This window comes from Pan troglodytes, chromosome 6, assembly GCF_028858775.2.
Source record: "Pan troglodytes isolate AG18354 chromosome 6, NHGRI_mPanTro3-v2.0_pri, whole genome shotgun sequence".
In the NCBI taxonomy this organism is placed as follows: Eukaryota; Metazoa; Chordata; class Mammalia; order Primates; family Hominidae; genus Pan; species Pan troglodytes.
This window is the reverse complement of record NC_072404.2, coordinates 22,278,572-22,294,916: the sequence shown is the minus strand read 5'-3', so window position 1 is coordinate 22,294,916 and position 16,345 is coordinate 22,278,572. Positions and strand designations below refer to the sequence as shown.

The 16,345-nt window shown below is 37.4% G+C and overlaps 1 protein-coding gene across 1 annotated transcript in view; it reads left to right on the top strand.

Annotated features, from left to right (window-relative positions):
- The first annotated feature begins 1,829 nt into the window (after positions 1–1,829).
- Positions 1,830–16,345, top strand: part of SOSTDC1 (sclerostin domain containing 1) — a 34,521-nt gene continuing 20,005 nt past the window's right edge. The window contains exon 1 of the mRNA XM_016957113.4: positions 1,830–1,959. The gene's annotated coding sequence lies outside the window, so the exon portion shown is untranslated. The remainder of the gene's footprint in view (positions 1,960–16,345) is intronic.

Genomic DNA, 16,345 nt, shown 5'->3' with positions numbered 1-16,345 from the left:
GTGAGAACTTGACACAAGAGCCCTTTCAGAGTTCTTGACCAGCAGAAACTTGAGACATAATGAGTGCTTGTTGTTTTAAGCCACTAAGTTTTAGGGGTGAATTATTTGGCAGCAGCAGATGACAAAATAGAATTGATAGATTGAGAGTTGCACATTCATGACTGCAGAGATCTGTCATTTTAACTAAAAAGATCAAGCTTGGTGACCTGTTCCTTTCAGTATTTTTTTTTTTTTTTTTTTTTTTTTTTTTTTTTAGCAATGGGAAAGGAGATGTGTGTTTCCTCAGGAATGTAGAGCCAGGATTCATACAGAAAATAGGTGATTTTTATATGGATACATGTAACATTAGTTTTTAATGGTAGTTCAACAGTAGCTAATATTGATTAAACTTAATGGTAGTTCGACAATAGCTTAATATTAATATTAGTTTTTAATGGTAGTTCAATAATAGTTATTATTAATTGAACTTTTACTATTTGGCAGCATTATGCTAAGAGCTTTACCTGCATTATCTTCATATGATTCTTATAGTGGCCCTACGAAATAGCTATTACTATATCTCATCAGTTCACTGCAAGAAAACTAAGGATCTGTTGAAATAAGCTGATGTCTAAGCAGCTGTGATTTGAAAAAATGTTATAAAATTTCCCTGCTCCAAAATATCTTTACAAATCAGATATCACAGTTGCTTAAATTTCATGAATATGTGCCTTAAGCATTTTCAAAATTATCTCTAAACAGGGTACTCAGTCCATTAATGAGTATATGTTTAGCAGGCGTGTTTTTCTGTCTCTCCTGGTGAAAGTTCTTGTCTAGTGGCCAGTCATGAAAGTGAGCCTCACAGATCTGGGACTGCGAGGAGCCCAGCTGTGGTACTACGAACTCCATACCTGTCTGCATGGAGGCCATGCTTCCCATAAGTGGTTCCTGGCCAGTGATGGAGTGGTAGGATCACTTACCCAGCACAGTTCCTCCAGGCTGCTGGACTCCTGCGAAGGTGGATTCCCCCATGGCTCTGCTCATCTCTCAGATGAACAAGTTCTGGAGATCTAGCGTATAGCAAAGTGACTATATCTAATAATACTGTATTGTGTACTTGAAATGTGATAAGAGTAGATTTTAAGTGTTGTCTACACACACACACACACACACACACAAATGGTAACTATAGGTGGTAATAGAAATGTTAATTAATGTGACTGTAGCAATCATTATATAATGTGTATACATATCAAATCATCATGTTGCACACCTTGAATATATATAATTTTTATTTGTCAATTAAATATTTTAAACTAAAACAACAACAAAAATGACACTTCTACCCTCCCTTTTCCTTTCCTCTCTCATTTACCTGTGATCAGGCTGCATCCTGGTTGGACCAGTCCCCACTCCCCTGTCCCTTCCCATCTCCTCCTCAAAGGAGGAGATGTTGTCTGATATAGTTTGGCTGTGTCTCCATCCAAAGCTCATCTTGAATTGTAGTTCCATGAGCCCCACAGGTCATGGGAAGGACCCAGTGGAAGGCAATTGAACCATGGGGGTGGGTTTTTCCCATGGTGTTCTTGTGCTAGTGAGTAAGTCTCATGAGATCTGATGGTTTTATAAAGGGCAGTTCCCCTGCACATGGTTTCTTGCCTGCCACCATGTAAAATGTGCCTTTGCTCCTACTTCACCTTCTGCCATGATTGTGAGGCTTCCCCAGCCATGTGGAACTGTGAGTCCATTAAACTTATTTTTCCTTATAAGTTACCCAGTCTTGGGTATTTCTTCATAGCAGTATGAAAATGGACTAATACATTGCCTTAATAAATCTCTTGCACAGCTAGTCCTGTCTTGGAACCTGCTTCTTAGAGGGCCTGGACTAACATACTCTGGTAGTACATGAAGCATCTGTGATCACAGCGTGACAAGAAAATAGCACAAACAAACCTATGAGGACTTGAGAGAATTCAAAAGGTAAGTAACCTGTGATATAATTTGCTTAAGCAAAGCTGGCACTATACAGAATCAAATGAAAAGATTATTATGAGGAGATTACATGGAGAACTATTACTAACAATAGAAGTGCTGACTACAAAAATGAAGATGCATAAGGATGAATATGTGTGGTGTTCTGACTGGTGTAGGTGGTAGCTTTATTCTTTATTTAAAATAAAGAATACCCATGGGCAGCAGATGCTTTTGGTTCCCTGTTTCACCTCCCTTCAGGCCACCTCTGATTTTAGCTACAACAGGGGCAGCAAGGTCTGGGCAAGCTCGAACTTATGCTGACAGCACCCCGCCTCAAGCATGTGCCAGGAGTGCTATCTAAAATCCTAATTCAGGCCAGGCATGGTGGCTCATGCCGGTAATCCCAGCACTTTGGGAGGCCGAGGTGGGAGTTCTAGACCAGCCTGGCCAACATGGCAAAACCCCATCTCTATTAAAAATTCAAAAATTAGCCAGGTGGTGGTGCACGCCTGTAGTCCCAGCTACTTCGGAGGCTGAGGCAGGAGAATTGCTTGAACCCGGGAGACAGAGGTTGCGGTGAGCCGAGATCGCACCACTGCACTCCAGCCTGGGTGACAGAGTGAGACTCCGTCTCCAAAAAAAAAAATAAACATAAAATCCGAATTGAATCTGGTTTTGTATTTTACTGGCACTACTAGCGAGAGCTTTTTCTGAAGGCATAGGGGCCTCATCAGCCCTGCAGTGTGAGGGAGTAATTGTGCCCAGGGAACCCTGCATGCACTGAGGGAGGACAGTAGCTGTTCCTCAAGTAGAGAGTGTGGGCGTGCTGTTTCTCAGAGGTTCTAGCAGCCTCACCCCTGCTGCCTACAGCAGCCACTGCCATAGTGCATGCCTGTGCTGGCCTGTTGCCTTCTTAACCTCCCCGGTCCTCCACTCCTGCTTCCTGTGAATGCCCTTTAAATAAATCTCATTTCGTATCATGAGATCTATGTTTAGGGGCCAAAATAAGACAATATATTTGTGGATAGAGGCAAGTGTCAGCAATCTTATTCCCCTAAAATAATTTTAAGTAGCCAGAAATTTGAAAAATGAGTTTAGTAATAAATGTTTACCTAATTACACAAAGATATGATTTCAGATTCTAAGTAAATAAAAACGTTAAGTCAATTTACTTTTTGGGAAGGGCCATTTTCCATATTTGACTGTAAACAAAATAAGCTATTTGCTCATATTAACTTATGGTAAAAACATTTTCTCATGAAAACAGTAAACCACTAGCATGTATGAAGTGAGCAACTGAAGCTAATCAAATCTATTTTCTAGTGTGTGTATACTTTAAAGGCAATAATAGTTTTGTTTAAGGAAGTAATGAAAACATAGTTTTTATATGGATATCTGTAGTAGATTTGGGGAGTTTGTGATTATTAATTCTCAAGTACTTCTTGTCATCAATATAAATATTGTGATAATATTCAAGAGTTACATTCATTTTTTGGCAGTATTTTGCATTTTGTCTACCACAGATTTCAAGTACCTTTAGACCCTGTGAGGTTCTGCATAAAATAATCAATCATTCCCTCTTGGCTGTTTGGCAGAGGCAGCTAATGACTTGTTCTGTCATGAACTGAATTAATATATATTCATGAAGTGCAGAGAAACACTTCATTGTTTCAGACTGTTTTGTTATTTTAGAATAAATCACAAAGGCAGCATCCCACTCATAGCTGGTAGAGAAATATTCGTCCTATGATCCTCACCTTTATGGTTGTAATGTTTTAACTTGCACACAGTTTAGCCCACATAACTTTTTTTTAAAAAAAATAGTAAATTGCATGCTTTTAAAAAAGTACCGTGTCTCTGTTACCTTTTATCAGCAAAATTTGAAAACATTAAAAACTGAAATGACATGCGTCCCTAAGTCAGAATGATTTAATTTTCACAGACTGAGGGACTCATGGCAAAATGATGTACAGGTAAGTATTGTTCAATCTCCCACATTCCATCAATCTCAACCTTTATGGTCCCTCATTTATTTGGGAAGAACTCTTAAGAATCAGTTGTAATTGCAAAATTTTTATCCTGCCAGGATATCTATGTGAACTTCCGTAGGGCAACCATACCACAAGCAGCATGAAAAAGACTTGTTGGGAAAGCTATTTTAGCACCTCTGATAAACAGAAAAACAAAAGGTGATTATTCCTATTTCAGGCTATCTAACTTTCTCACTTTGTCTGCCTTTTCTAATCAATGTTATCATGTGCTGGCAAAATCTTGTAAAATTCAGAAAGGTAAAATCCAGAGAAATGAAACCCAGGGACAGCAACTCCCCGAAATGTAAAAGCCATTGAACATTCTCTATCACCACCAAAGTGGTTCTCAGAAAAGACAGTTTATTGGATCTTCCCTAAGAATTATGTTTTCAGCAACAATACTTAAACATTTACTGTCTCGGATTGTAACAATGGCTATTTGTTTAGGTGGCACTGTGCCTATTTAGAACTTAGTAAAATTCTTGCCATAGGGATCAACAATGTTTAGGAGGACAAACATTAACATAAACACGGCCCCACACGGAGTTGGAGTTAGATTTCATGGGTTTGAATCCTGGCCCTGAATGCATTAGCTATTCAACTCAGACAATTTATTTGATTTTAACCCTAGGTTTTCTTGTCTGTAAATTATAGATAATAGTGTATACTTCACCATTATGGGAATATGTACTATCATACAGTAATAATCTATAAATTTTAGTTATTATTTTTATTATCAATCCGTGTGCTTAACTGCAAAAAATAGAACCCACCCCAGCTAGATTAAGCAGAAAAAGAATTTGTCAAAGGAACCAGGTCACTTATAAATCCTGGGGATAGGAGGGACAGAGAGTCAGACTTAGCAATGACATAAAAAGGACAATGCCTAAGTCATATTGTAGAGGCTGCAGAGTGACAGAGACAGTGGAGCCCACACAAGAACTACATACACTGTGGGGCCCAGCGCAAAATGAAAATATGAGTCCACTTGTTCAAGTAGAATACTTCCATTGAAGGTACTAAGATATAAAGCTCTTTCCTTTCTTCTGCAGCCTTTCTCAACTTCTCACGAGTGTTTTTTCTTGCCATTTCATGTTGTTCTAAGTAAAGAAAAATTTAAAATTTATGAATTTTTAAATTAAAAAATTCGAGTATGAATTTTATCATTTTTCTTTACATCAGTTTTAAAGATGATGTGTCAGTTTTAAATGGAAATATAAAAACATTTAATTACATACAGAATTACAGAAATTACCACAATTCATAGATTATAGCTTGTATGTGCGTATGCATTTTGTTCTTACAAGGAGAGTGTAAACACTGTACAAAACTAACCTAACTGCTTTCATTTCACTTCTTGATATATGCTCATTCTGCCAACACTCTCTGCCTTTGGCATACTGGTGAGAAAGGAAGAACTACAAAGAAAAGTAGCTAGACTTGCCCGGTCTTTCCTTTTCCTTCTGTGTCATCATTTTCAATGTAAGTGGTTGGTAACACAGGAAGAAAAGATATGATACGATTGTTAGTGTTTCTTAGAAAGACATGGTATTGTTTTCTCTGTTGGAAGTAACTTCTGGTTTAAAAAGGAAAGTGTCAGCGTCCCCCACTGCCATCCTACTTACTGAGTAACAGACATTACACGTTTACTTTGTACTTGCTTTGAGCCTCACTGAACTCCCATACATTGTGGGTTTACTGGAATGCTGTGCTCATGGGTCAGTAAATGTTATATGCAAATGGACAGTAAGGAATGGGGGCGGATACACTCAGTGTGCAAATTATCTCATTCAGCACAGTCTGGTTGGGGTATGCTTTGGAAGATTTCATTTTTAACCAAGAAAGGCATATATTTACTGTCTGAATATGTCTTGCCCAAAAAGTAAATGCTAGTGTCCAAAAATGCACATATTTATTCTGCTTAAAGAAATATGTACAGGCTTCGTGAGACTACGTGGAAGAAATATATACTGTATATTAATTTGTCATTGGCCTGTTAGGCATAAAGAGCCTCAGGATGAAAGTCATCTGATACAGCATGTTGTAGTATCATGATCCAGAATTTTAAAATGCCTATCGGCAAAATTCACAAAAGCTTAAGCCGTCTATGTTATCCCATAAAGTGAATTTGGTAGAGAGCTATACTTTGTCACTCAGTTCCTGAGAACCTTTTCTTGTGACCTATCATCAGTATTCACCTTCAACGCACACTGATGGGTCCAACAATATCAAGAAAGGCCTTTCCTCAAATTACTGGGGGCAAATGTATAAATTCCCTATGATAGACAGTGTGTTATGAATTTCTGAAGTTCATTTTCAAACTCTTTTTTAATTCTATTTTAACTTTGTATTATTCTTATTGTTCTCTATCTTTAAAGACAGGTTTATTCTCACGAAAAACATGTTTCACTTTATCAGACGTTATCCAAATAACTTACGTGAAAAATTTCCTGGCTATAAGATTGTTCGTATATTCATCTATCTTTTTTGTTTTATTTTTGTTTGTAAAAGTAAAGGCCTTACATTCTGAATCTTATAAGAAAATTTAAATTACACAAGTCAGAAATACATAATTGTTTTCATGATAGAAATAACATTGGTAAATTGGCTTCTATTTCTTCCTTAATATTTATTGATTCAGATGATTTGGATGAAATTATATGTATAGATAAATGAATACTGAGAGTCTTGTTACTTTTTTCGGATATGTTTTTTGGAATTCATGTAAGCAACTTATTGCTCAATAAATATTTATTTGAATGATGACTTTTGGACCATTCTAATGAATATGTTGGACCAAGTCATGATAGCTAATAGATTCAAGTAAAGAAACGTCACAAAACTTGATTTCCCATTTTGAGTTACTTGCGTTTTCAATTCAATTTTGAGAAGCATTATAAAAGGATTAGATCAACTATTTTAAGGAAAAAAGCAAGAAGCTTCCACTAGAGAAGTGGTTGTTAGGGTTCTTTTCTGGACTGAATCATGAGGTTATTGAGCACAGCCTGGGGCAGAGTTCACTCATTCTTCCCTTTGTCCTTAGCAATAAAATATTCAGCTGGGTTCATGGTGGCGCAGAACAAAGACTGCATTTTCCAGACATTCTTACAGCTAGCTGTGGCTGTGGGGCTAGATTTTTTTTTTTTTTAATGTGACTAAATTTTAAGTCCAACGGTATGTTAGCACAAGTGATGTCTGCAATTCAGATTGTGTTACTCAAGTCAAGAGAACAAAAATTAATCTTAAGTCACTGTGATTCTGGTTTTGCATTGCATACAGCTAAACCTTCATTCTAAACCATTAAATTCCCACGATAGAATGTCTTTAGGGACAAAAATATGGTAAAGATTAGTTAATTTTGTAGTGAAATAAATTAGTGTAAGATGAGAATATTTTGTTTACATATATACATACATGCATGTATGTATATGTGTGTGGGTGTCTGTATGTGTATTTGTATGAGTTATAATAGTTAAAGACCTTTCTTACAAAATAATTTGCTTCACCTCTCCTTGGTTTTGGCACCCCAATTTCCTGAGGTATCAAGTCCTTGCCTAGTCCAGTTCTGGCCTTCAGGACCACCTGGCTGGCACTCAAGCCCCCTGAAGGGGAATATTATATGTTTAGTATTGCGGTTGCTGCATTCCCATATGTGGTGGAGACTGCAAACAACTGCCAACAAAATGAGGCAGAGCGTAATCAAAATAAAAGAGTGTGATATATAGCAAATATACTTCTTTCTCAGACTTGTGATCATAAAGCCAAACTGTCCTTTCCCGGATAGTATGAGATCTGCTCACTACAACTGATCTCTTCAATCTGTTAGCATGCAAATTAGAAAAATGTGCCCCTTATCATCTGTTTGAAAATTGTCATAGGAACCTGCTTTTATTACAATGAGGCATTTCTTTGCTATCTACTGGAAAGATGTATGTATGTATGCATATATATGTAGGTATGTATCTATCTATCTCTGCAGTATAAACAGTAACCCCTAGACTTGTTCAGTGTACTGCATGCACAACTGTACAAGGCAAGCTGTGTGTAACCACAGGTGGAAATTGTGAGTTAAGAAAAGTGATTTATGTGTCTCTTTAATTTGCACTAAAATTAGACAATTATAGAGGAGTGATTAAGTTTGGAACAACTTCTGACATAGAAGTTTCAAGCCATCACTACTACTAAAGAAACCTTACAGGCTTTTAGAAAGCAGTCACAAGATACTGAAGTGTTTGACAAATCAACAGATTGCTCAAGAGTATGCAAATATATGCTAGAGAACATACATAAGAAGAAACATGATTCGATGGAATTTGTGGCAAATAAAAGTTGGATGTCCATTAAAATGAAGTACAATTATGGTAGAGTCCAATTTTAATACAAGTAAGGACATGGAGGCTTAAGGCTAGGCTGAAGTGTTTACATAGAGATAGGAAAAAAATAAAAGAATGAGAAACATTAGCTTAAACATTCCACTCTGCTTGTACTTTATCAGCTATGGAAGTGGCATCCCAGTTTTCTTGAAAAAGAGAACACAAGGTTTCATTTTCCACTTAAATTAATCATGATTTGCACAAAGATCTCAAGACATATTATTGCATAAAGTTAAAAAATAGTTAATACAAATTACATGATCTTACACAGGATATGTAAACAATTCATGTATCTATACATAATGTATAAGATTTCTTAAAAGATCTCTAGCCAAAATTTTAACACTAGTTATTTAGTGATTTAAAGTATTTTACTTATTTGCCTTTTCTATTTTTCTACAATAAATATATTTTATTTTGGGATTTAAATAATTTGGGCTATAAAAAGACTACCAAGCAAAATGTCAGTGTGATCATGTATATTGGACCTCAATATTCTCCATTCCTAATGATATAACCAATAGGATACATAATTGGGAATTCTCTGTGATTCCTCATGCCTAGAAGCTCTGAGAATTTCCTACTAAATACAAAGTCGGTTTAAAGAGACAGAAACAAATTTGGCGAAAGCAAACTCACAGCCTCTTTTATTTGGTTCAATATTTATTTTCGCCAACTCAGTGAGCAATATATTATTTTTATAATTAAAATACTCGAAGTAGGTTTTTTAGTTAAGAAAAGTTACAAAGTTTCAATATTGTTAAAAACTACATACAATCCAAATATCCATTAGGGTGCTAATTAAATAAATACAGCACAGATACATTATGAGATACAATATAGAACTTAAGGAGAATGAAGTTGACTTTCTTTACATGTTCTATAAAAATTATTCATAGTTGCTACCCCTGGAGAAGGAAGAGTATGTGGAAGGGAGTAAGGTGAAGGTGGAATTTAACTTTTGAGTATATAAGCTTCTTTTTGTTTGAATGGTATACAAAGAATATGCAGTCAGAAATTCCGCGTGGCATTTGTGTGTGTGTGTGTGATACATGTGACAAAAGTGTAAGAGAACTTGGGAAAGCTCAGTTTGGTTATGTTGCCTGTGAAAAGTGTCTTTAGATTTTTTTCCCCTAGTTTTGACTCCTGGTTCAGTAACTTGCTAGCTGTTGATAATGGGTAAGGTGCACACATTCTTTGAAAAGTGTCGTTTATAATGCAGCCTTGCAGGATGGCTGCTAGGATTATAGATAATATCACCAGAGCATTGATGTGCTGTTGCCCGGTGCATTAGAGGTACTCAATAGATTACTGCTATTGTTACTGAAATTGCTCTCAGAATGTAGAAAGCTGGAATGAAATCGCTTTGATATATGAGGTTTATAATTTCATTATGTCAGGCAAAAGTTATAATAGAGAAAAAGTTTGATAGAAAAAAATATAAACAATATTTTAAATAAGCATATTTTGTAAGTGAATTCCCTGAAGTTACTGTTAAAATATGTTTTATGGACAGGTGCGGTGCGTCATGCCTGTAATCTCAGCACTTTAGGAGGCTGAGGCGGGTGGATCATGAGGTCAGGAGATCGAGACCATCCTGGCTAACACAGTGAAACCCTGTCTCTACTTAAAGAAAAAAAAAAAAAGGGCTGGGCATGGTGGCAGGCACCTGTAATCTCAGCTACTCGGGAGGCTAAGGCACCAGAATTCCTTGAACCCGGGAGGCAGAGGATGCAGTGAGCCAAGATTGTGCCACTGCACTCCAGCCTGGGCGACAGAGCAAGACTGTCTCAAAAACAAATAAACAGCAAATCTGTAAAACTTATATAAAGCAAGGTTTGCTAAGAAATGTAAAAAAAGATGAATACATTTAGAGACACTGTATTTCTAAATGGAAAAACTAAGTATTAAAAGAAAGTATCTTTTTAGATAGATAGGTTTGGCACTGTTCAAATTTGTCACAGTTTGAATTCTTCAAAGAAAGAGGTGGAGGTGGAATTTAGGATATAAGACATTGATTAGAGATCGACATCTGAGTAAAGAAGGGGGAAGTCACAGGATTGAGCGGAAGGAAAGAGTGAAGTTGAGATGCAGACCCAGCAAAGCCTCTGCCAAACCAGTAAGGAGCTTGGGAACAGGTGTTGCCCACCAGAGTCATCCCAGGTCTGCTGAAATGACTGATTCTCTTTACCACCACTTTGCCCATTTACTCAAGGGAAGTGGCATTGGAAGTGCGTGACCCTGAAGGAGTCAACAGCTGGAAGTTGTCCATGTGCTCCCAGCAGCTGGGCAACAAGTCCTTCCTTGACGTGGCATCTGGGGGTGCATCTCTGTGTCTACCACGTTTTGGGGTGAACTTGACAACGTGATTTTAAAGTTCAACAAGAGGGATCAGTCAACAAGAAGAGCCAACACATTTTTGAAAAAGGAAAATATTGAGAAGGGATTTGTTCTGTCCAGTGGTTTCTTTTTTCTTTTCTCCTTTTTTTTTTTTTAATTTTACTTTAAGTTCTGGGATACATGTGCAGAATGTACAGGTTTGTTACATAGGTGTACATGTGCCATGGTGGTTTGCTGCACCCATCAACCTGTCATCTAGGTTTTTTGTTGTTCCTGGTTTTTTTGTGTGTGTGTGTGAGATGGAGTCTTGCTCTCTTGCTCTGTCGACCAGTGCAGTGGCACAATCTCGGCTCACTGCAGCCTCCACCTCCTGGGTTGAAGCAATTCTCCTGCCTCAGCCTCCCAAGTAGCTGGGATTACAGGCACATACCACCACCCCCAGCTAATTTTTGTATTTTTCGTAGACACAGGGTTTCACCATGTTGTCCTGGCTGGTCTCGAACTCCTGACCTCAGGTGATCTGCCCTCTTCTGCCTCCCAAAGTCCTGGTATTACAGGCGTGAGCCACCACACCCAGGCCCGTCATGTAGGTTTTAAGCCCTGCATGCATTAGGTATTTGTCCTAATGCTTTCCCTCCCCTTGCCCCCCACTGCCTGACAGGCCCCAGTGTGTGATTTTCCCCTCCGTGTGTCCATGTGTTCTCATTGTTCAACTCCCACTTATAAGTGAGAACATGCGCTGTTTGGTTTTCTGTTCCTGTGTTAGTTTGCTGAGAATTATGGTTTCCAGCTTCATCCATGTCCCTGCAAAGGACATGAACTCATTGTTTTTTATGGCTGCATAGTATTCCATGGTGTATATGTGCCACATTTTCTTTATCCAGTCTATCATTAATGGGCATTTGGGTTGGTTCCAAGTCTCTGCGATTGTAAATAGTGCAGCAATAAACATACCTCTGCATATGTCTTTATTGTAGAATGATTTATAATCCTTTGGGTATATACCCAATAATGGGATTGCTGGCTCAGAAGGTATTTCTGGTTCCAGATCCTTGAGGAACCACTACACTATCTTCCAAATGATTGAACTAATTTACAGTCCCACCAACAGTGTAAAAGCATTCCTATTTCTCCACATCCTCTCCAGCGTCTGTTGTTTCCTGACTTTTTAATGATTGCCATTCTAACTGGTGTGAGGTGGTATCTCATTGTGGTTTTGATTCGCATTTCTCTAATGTGTTCTGTTCAGTGTTAAAACATGTTTTAAAAGCCTCAGTAAATCTCTGGTAGTACCATCACAGGAGTGGATTGAAAGTTCAGTGACACAGATGTGAAGGCCAGAAACAGCTTTCTGTACACGTAAACATTTAGTGCAGGATTGTGGGGCAACAGGTTTATTTATTTATTTAATGAGATATTGGGAAGATTAAGGCAGTGACACCAATCATGAACACTAGTGTACTGTCTGTTTCCTATACCCCATCCTCATGTGGCTGTCACCTTGCTGATAAGTAGGTATGCTTAATTTTTTCTAAATAAAAAAACTAGATAATTTTGTGTCCCCTAAAAATACCCATAATTTGAAGCAATTACATTGCTGATGCTACTTCTCCTGGAATTAGGATATAACCCCAATTATTTAAGATTTATGGGAAAGCAAGTCCCATTTATGGGAATGGCAATTTACTCTGCTGTGACAGGCCTCTATAGGGAGTGTCACCAGTCGCTGTTAAGTCCAGTTAGTAAACCAAGAAAAAGCATCTGCTCCTCTACTGTGGATCTTTACATTTACGTTTATTTGGCTAATTAAGTCATAATCATAACGTGTGAAGAAGAGTAGGAAAATGGAGATTAGTCTCTTATAAATCTGTAATTCTCCTGAAACTGAAATGTTAACTGACAAAAATCAGTGAGAAAAGGCCAGATGTTCAGTAGGCTTTATTTTAAACTGCTTAATCATTTGGGAAATATAACAAAACAGATCATGACCTTGTACTCTATACCAAAAGAATTAAAATGTACATACATATTTATCTGACCCTGGTGACAGAGAAAGCCTTATACCTGTGAAACTATAGTCAGAAACCATAAAATGCATGATTGAGATATGTGATCATACATACCCATGCCCACACAGAGACATATACAAACCTTATATGTAAAAAGCATACACAACTAAGCCTCAAAGCAAAGTCTAAGACAAAGGTTTATGTGTGAGTAGTTTATTTAGAAATATGATCCCAGACAGCAGGAGTGAGTCACCGAAGGAGGGAGATAGGTTAGCAGAAAACGTTAACAAAAGGATGCATTGTTCTGTTGGCCACCCTCTGTGCGTCAGGTTACTCTGGCCCTAAGATGTTCTGCGAAGACTCAGAAGATCCACTTGAAGAAATAAAGAAGAAACTCCATTGTTCCCAGGCCTTAATAGTCAATAGTGGCAGTGACCAAAGGATGTTGATTCCTTCATATTTTCAGGTTGCACCAATGAGTACAAGTGAATTTTGGGAGATATCCTACTGTGGGGTGAGAGAAACCCCAGAGCAGAAAGCAGGAGGCTTGGGACAGGGGGCTTAAGCAGATGCACTCAGATTGCACCCAAGTGAAACCAGGCAAAGCCAGGAGGAAGCTGAACATTACAGCAGTGGCTGGAATAAGAGGTGAGACTGGACTGGAGGACGAGGGGTGGGCACCAGCATGCTCAATATAACAAACCAACAAAAAATTTTATAAGCATAATTAAGCAGCAAATCAAACTGAAAAATTATTTTCTATTTAAGATAAAGCATTAATAACTCATGGGCAAAGACCTTTTACACATCCAGAGAAAGAATAAATATGATTTAAAGATGAAGAGGCAAATAAGAAAGAAAAAAAACTCATGATAAACATGAAAAATGATCCCATTCATTAACAATCTCAGAGATGAAAATTAAATATTTAACATATGTACTCTTCACCTACCCAATTGGCAACTCAGTTAAAAAATATTCTCAGTTTTGGGGTGGTTGAAAGAAATGAGCACTTTCACATGTGGCTGAAGACTTGTCTATTTTGGTATTTCTGAAGAACAGCTTGGCATTATTCACAAATGTGTTAAAATGAGCACATACAATAATCAAGAAGTAATTCTCTATCAAGTTTTTAGAACTCACAGAGAAATCAAAATGTGAAATTAAAATAATAGTGAATTCGCAGGGGAAATACAAATAACTAATCAGTAAGTGAAAAACTAGCCAAATACAATAATGAGCAAATAAATGAAAATTTAAACATACAACATTTCTTATCTATTATTTATTTTTTTTATTTTTATTTTTTTGAGATAGTGTCTCACTCTGTTAACCAGGCAAGAGTGCAGTGGAGTGATCACGGCTCACTGCAGCCTCAACCTCCCAGGCTCAATCGATCCTCCCACGTCAGCCTCTTGTTTAGCTGGGGCTACAGGCATGCGCCACTATGCCCAGCTAATTTCTGTATGTTTTTGTAGAAATATGGTGTCACTATGTTGCCCGGGCTGGTTTTGAATTCCTGGGCTCAAGCAATCCTCTGTCCTCATCCTCCAAAAGTGCTGAGATTACAGGCCTGAGCCATCTCACCAAGCCCCCAAATTTTTATCAACTAAAATTCTGGGATGTTTTCACACTGGCAATGCTAAATGCTGATAAGAGTGGGACTTACACACTGCAGGTATATGTGTACAGCAAGCACTGAAAACAGTTTGGCACCATGTATCAAGCATCATTACATCCATTTTAAGGAAAATAAGACATACAAATATTTATACACAAAGATCTTTGCTTAGGTGTAATTTAAATTATCAAGGGAAGAGAGATAATTAAAAAGTCTATTTGAAACACAACTATGACATCAAAGTTTAAATGAAATACTAGAATCATTCCAAGTTAAGTCAGGAACAATATAAGATAACCCATCATTGCTGATATATTTTAACATTGATGGAAAACTTTAACCAAAGGGATAAATAACAATATATGAGAGAAACGAAAATATAAATATTGAAAAGGAAGGAACAAAGTTATTATTATTGACAGATGATGTGATTACCACTAAACATTGAGATAACTGAAAAAGTATTAAAAAGTATTATTACTGTGGTCAGTACAAAGTCAATTATTGAATTCGAAAGCAGTTCAACAAACATTTGGAATATGTAATGTAAGAAAATCTGATTTCAGCAGCAAGCTAAAACACAAAATAGCTGTGATTAAACTTACGATGTATATACGATATAAAGATGTATATACGATATAAAGAAAACTATGAAATTTGATTCAAGGGTAAAAATAAATGGAATAGTCTGGGTATGGTGGCTCAACCCTATAATCTCAGCACTTTGGGAGGTCGAGGCAGGCAGATCACCTGAGGTCACGAGTTCGAGACCAGCCTGACCAACATGGTGAAACTCTGTCTCTACAAAAATACAAAAATTAGCTGGGTGTCTTGGCGGGTACCTATAATCCCAGCTACTTGGGAGGCTGATGCAGGGGAATCACTTGAACCCGGGAGGTGGAGATTGCAGTGAGCTGAGATCACACCACTGCACTCCAGCCTGGGCAACAGAGTAAGACTCTGTCTCAAAAGAAGAAAAATACACATAAATAAATAAATGGAATACATGAATAAAAATAATGGATAAAAAGAGTAAATATTGCCAAGGTTTTATTTAAACACTCTTCCTAATTAATCTTTCAATTCAATATCATGTCAACAAAATTTTCAATGATACACCTAGGTAACAGTGGTTATCTCTCAGCATATAAGGATGATGTTTAAATTTACTTTGTCCTTAAGTATTTCTGAATTGTCCCATCTCAAAGATGTTATTTCCTTAGAAAAGTTACCATTTTCATGCGAACAGAACTTTGGCTCATTCCAGATTATTTGGAAATCTTAAAAATATTTTAAGTTCTGGTTCAGTTTACTAAACTTTAGCCTAAAACCACTGCTGAATAACTGCCATTTTCGTTTCCATACTAAAGATGTTTACCCTCTAGGATTTAGGCAATGTTTGAATTTCTGTTTGCAAAGTGAAGGGATTGAGCTCTCTGCCATAACGTTTGTAAATAATAATGGTTACTTAGAAACATCAAGCAAAAAAGAAGTGCTATTCAGGGGACAATTCTATTCATCCATTTGCTTATTAATTTAGTCAAGAAATATTGAGCACCGATTTTGTCCCAGGTAAATTCTTCTTCATGTGGGAACCAACACTAAACAAACTAAAGTCCCTCCTTCAGGAGTTTACATCTGGTAGAAGGTGTGAGGTGAGAAGAGACAAAACAAAGGGAACAAAGAAAAATGTGAATGGTGAGGTGTGCTATTTTAATTTAAGACGGCTTCGTGAAAACCATTCAGATATAGTGACATTTGGACAACAGATATCCAAGGGAGGGATGTTTTGAGCAGAGTGATGCTGCTAGCGCAGAAGCCCTGGAATAACTGTGTTTGTTTGTTTGTTTGTTTGTTTTTTGAGACAGGGTCTTGCTCTGTTGCCCAGGCTGGAGTGCAGTGGTGCAATTTAGGCTCACTGCAACGTCCACCTTCTGGGTTCAAGTGATTTTCATGCCTCAGCTTCCAAAGCAGCTGGGATTACAGGTGCCTGCAATGACACCTGGCTAATTGTTATAT